This window comes from Mus musculus, chromosome 4 (assembly GCF_000001635.26).
Source record: "Mus musculus strain C57BL/6J chromosome 4, GRCm38.p6 C57BL/6J".
NCBI classification, from domain to species: domain Eukaryota; kingdom Metazoa; phylum Chordata; class Mammalia; order Rodentia; family Muridae; genus Mus; species Mus musculus.
Window position 1 is genome coordinate 48,534,780 of NC_000070.6, and position 5,074 is coordinate 48,539,853.

Sequence of the window (5,074 nt, forward strand, 5' to 3'; positions counted from 1 at the left end):
GGGGATAGTGGGTTTTCAGAGGGGAATCAGGCAAGGGGATAACATTTGAAATGTAAATAAAGAAAATATCTAATAAAAATTTATTTTATATATATGAGTACACTGTTGCTGTCTTCAGGCACATCAGAAGAGGGCATCAGATCCTATTACAGATGGTTGTGAGCCACCATGTGGTTGCTGGGAATTGAACTCAGGACCTTTGGAAGAATAGTCAGTGCTCTGAACTGCTGAGCCATCACTCCAGTCCCGACGAGCCATATTTATGAAGAAACTTTGAATTTGTTATGTGTGATTTACACACGTAACACCATTCAGTGTTCTCAACTTCTTCACGATGTGAGCATCCCGCTTTATACCATCATACACTGTAGTCCATATATTTCCCAGGACAATTTTGGTTTCAGAAATCTTGCTCTGTAGTTGTCTTGCCTTATCAATAGCTCCAGACTTTCTAATATTTCAGCATTTGAACTGCATCTCCTAGGTTATCTTTACCACCAGAGAGCGAATCTCCAGTGTCCTCTATACCACTTTTTTTTTTTTTTTTTTTTTTTTTTTTGGTTTTTTGGCTTTTCAAGACAGGATTTCTCTGTGTAGTCCTGGCTGTCCTGGAACTCACTCTGTAGACCAGGCTGGCCTCGATCTCAGAAATCCGCCTGCCTCTGCCTCCCAAGTGCTGGGATTAAAGGCATGCGCCACCATACCCTGCTATACCACTCATTTTAATTCAATTTTTTTTTAAACTTAAAATACGATTACATCACGCTCCCCACTTCTCTTTCCTCTCTTAACTTTTCTCATGTTCCCATCTCCTTTCCTTTCAAATTCATGGCCTCTTTTTCTTTGTTATTGCTACATGTATGTGTGTATGCATGTATATGCATACATATATAAATAAAGCTTGATAAGCTCACTTCCTGTTGCTCGTGTGGGTGATTTCAAAGCTGACATCTATACTGGGTGACAGTTAGGGGTCTCGTCCCTGGGGAGAACTAAGTCTCCCAATCTCAGCATTCCATAGTTGCCTGTGGTTCTTTGCCTAGGGGTCGGGTCTCGTGGGTTTCTCCTTTCTGAGTTAGCAGTTCGGTTGTGTTGGCCTTGTTCGGGGCTTGTTTGTCATATTGTTGAGGTATCATGGGTGAGGGTTCCCTGTTGTTTTTAGGAAGCACAACCTTACAGCCGATTTCTGGGGGCTCTGATTCTTACAATCTTTCTACTGTGTCATCCACATTCCCTGAGCCTCGGGTACTCTGTTGTAGATGTTCCACCCGTGCTGGGTACCCTATGCACACTGGTTCTTTGCATTTTAATCCGTTGTGGTTTTCTATAATGGTCTTTGTTACAAAACACTTTTTTTTTTTTTGATGAAGCATAAGACGAACACTTAACTCTAATTTATCCTAAATATTTTGTTCGAGAAATAGAGTCCTATTAATACAAGGATTCCAGTGTGTCCATCTTCCCAGGCTACCCTTTGGTGAATTCTCCCATTTGTAGTCCCATTATATTGGGTGGTTATTTTGCAACTGGTGATCCCCATCCTCCACGCCAGAACTATGTATTGGACCTGAAGTGGATTTCTAAACCAAAAGCAACCAACACATATGCTTGGCTTGTCCTTGTTTGGTGCAATGAGCTCAGCCTGTTTGCTTTTTATCTGTGTAAATATGAACCAAGGGAGAGGGCATTTCCGCACTCACCATAGTCTGGGGTGATGGTGACAGTGACAGTGACGTCCGTTATGGCTAGGTGCAAGATAGTTAAGCAGAGGAAGCAGGCTGGGAGATGGAGAACGGGCACATATACAGAGAAAGATGTGACAAGAGGAAGAAAGAGAAGACACAGAGAAAATAAAGAAGGCAGGATAGAAAGAGATATGGAAAGACACACTGACAAAGTTAATGTGGTGGTGCCCTCCTGTAATCACAGTGTACGGGAGCCAGAGGCAGGATGGTGAGGAGCTGGAGGCAAGTTTACGCTACATAGAAAGACTGTCAAACAATAAAAAAAAGGGGGGGCGGGGGGGGCGGGGGAGAAGGATTAGCAACTTGGAACTAAGTATATAAAGATTGGTCCCTAGTGGCTTTTAGATACCTGCAGATCCTCCAGCTCATACTGGTTCTGTCTTTCCAATTTGCCTCAGATTAAATAAATATCGTCCTTTGAAAAGGCCGGATGCGACTCTGTTGCTTGGTAGAAAAGCCACTTTAAAATAGTTTCTAATATCCATTCTCAGTTAGATTCCGGGGGCTTCGTCCACTCAAAATAGTAACAGGCAGAGAGATAAAGGAAACATCAATTTGCAAAGAACATTGTGATTTTTCAGAACCCTGCTGTATTCAGGTTAGTTGCTCAATCTGTATTCTCTCCTTCAGAAAGCTTTTGTAGCCACCAGCTGCTATGTCAAGACTGCTTGGTAAGCCTGGGCCAGAGCAATCAAGCGCATGCTTAAAGCTCTTTTCAACTAGCACTAATAAACATTGTGGGAGTGGGCTGCAATGCCCTGAGGCAGGGGTATGCCATCACCTTTTCCCCACATAGCTTTACTTACTGGTTTCTGTGTTAATTTTGCTCTTCTGTGCATATTTTCCTTGGAGAACTTAAAATAGCTTTGTTATCGATACATACGATAGTATTTTCTATTTACTAGCTCACGGCCAAGCCCTCTGTATTCACCATCTCATTGAAATGGCCCTATTAAGTAGGTGTTGCTCCACTATACAGATGTTAACACTTGAACAGCCACGCTAAAAACTTGACCAGGGTAGTTTGCCACCCCTAGTCAGGAAACAGCGAGTCAGACAAGATGAAGACATTGTGTTAGGGATTTGAGTTGTCACCCTGGCCATATTAGTTTTGAAGCTAGCCTGACTCTCTTGATTTGAGGAGAAACTCGTGGTCAAATGTCTTCTTAGCAGTATGTCTTCATGTGGCTCAGGCCAACCTTCAGCACTTTAAACAGAGAACTCTGACCATTTATTGAGGTTCAGGTTGAAGGTTTTACCCACCTGTACTGGCTAGTTTTGTGTCAACTTGACACAGGCTGGAGTTATGAAGAGAATGGAGCTTCAGTTGGGGAAATGCCTCCACGAGATCCAGCTGTAAGGCATTTTCTCAATTAGTGATCAAGGGGGGAGGTCCCAGTGTGGGTGGTCCCATCCTTGGGTTGGTAGTCTTGGTTTTATAAGAGATCAGGTTGAACAAGCCAGGGAAAGCAAGCCAGTAAGTAACATCCCTCCATGGCCTCTGAATCAGTTCCTGCTTTTTGACCTGCTTGAGTTCCAGTCCTGACTTCCTTTAGTGATGAACTAACGTGGAAATGTAAGCTGAATAATCCCTTTCCTCCCCAACTTGCTTCTTGGTCATGATGTTTGTGCAGGAATAGAAACCCTGACTAAGACACCACCCCATCACGTAGGCATTGTTAACTCCCTCATAAACAATGAGAACACAGATTCAAGGAAGAGAAAATATGTCATGAAGAAATATGTAGTATATAGGTCCTCGTGGTACATCTCCTGCTTGCCCATACTTTACTACCTATCAATCAAATTTCCAATCTAAATTGATCTTCAAATTTCAGTCCAATAGTTTTCCTTTTTGTTTTTTGTTGTTGTTGTTTTGTTTTGTTTTTCGAAACAAGGTTTCTCTGTATAGCCCTGGCTGTCCTGGAACTTACTTTGTAGATCAGGCTGGCCTCGAACTCAGAAATCTGCCTGTCTCTGCCTCCCAAGTTCTGGGACTAAAGGCGTGCGCCACCACGCCCGGCTAATAGTTTTCCTTTGGTTACATCCTCAGAACAATATCTTTAAGGACTTCCGATCTGACATTACTTGGAAGGCCTAAGTGCAAATCATAAAGTTTGTTAGCCAATAGCACCCTCCCCACCCACCAGTCAGTTTCCTGACTCTGGGCAATTTCAAAGCTCCTGGGACAGTAGATAAGTTATTGTTAACACAAGGCAGAAAAAGTAGTTACAACTCTCTAGTCTAGTATTTTATAGGTGCTTCTGCCTCCATACCAGAAAATGTTAGGCTGTCTCTCTGTTCTTTCCCCAGTTCAAAAACCGGATGATCACCTGTTTAAAGACTGAATGTGTGACTCATGCCTGTAATTCCAGCATTCCAGAGGCAGAAGCAGGAGGATCTGAAATCCAAGGTCATTCTCTGCCTCATAGCAAGTTTGAGGCTAGCCTGGGCTAGAGGAGACCCTGCCTCAAAAAGCAACAACAAAGTTACACATGGCCACATTACCACATATGATCCAGAAATTCTACTCTAAGTATGTATCCCAAAGAATTGGAAACAGGTTCTTTAGACAAATGCATGTCTAGGGGTTTTCAGAGAACCAGTTCACATTAGCCAAAAGGTGGAAATAATCTAAACATCCACTAATTTCTGTAAGAACAGATATGCAAACTGTAGAATACACAATGGTCAGCTTATGTAGCCACAAAAAGCAATGAAGTAAGAGGCATGCTACAATCTGGATGAACCTTGTTTGGATTCTTTGACCTGGCCAGAGTGACCAGGCCCAATGAAGCTGGCCTGTGATATCAGCTACGAGCTAGGGAAGCTGAGGCAGGAGGTTTGTAGATTTGTAGGCTGCCTGGGCCCCAGAGTTCAATGCCAACCTGGGCAGCTTAGTGAGTACCACCCCCAACTACACACACACACACACACACACACACACACACACACACACACACACACATACACACATACACACAACCTGCCGCGTGCTCCAAAAAGACACACGACTCCATTTACATGAAATGTACAAAAAGGTAAATCGATAGAAACAGAAAAGAGATTAATGGTTTTCAGGGACTAGGCAAAGGAGTGACTACGTAATTGGTGCGGGGGTTTCCTTCGGATGGAACCCTTAAGAATAAGGAGGTGAAGTGATTATCGTTGGCTATTCTAAGTGTAATGAGTGCCACAGGATTGTTTATTTTTAAATTGTTATCTCTACGCTTGGTTGAGTTTCATCTCGCTTAAAAAGAAAAAGTTTGAGAACCTTCTCTTTGCCCTTCTCTGGGCTTGGAATCTTCTTCACGGATCTATGGCAAAAG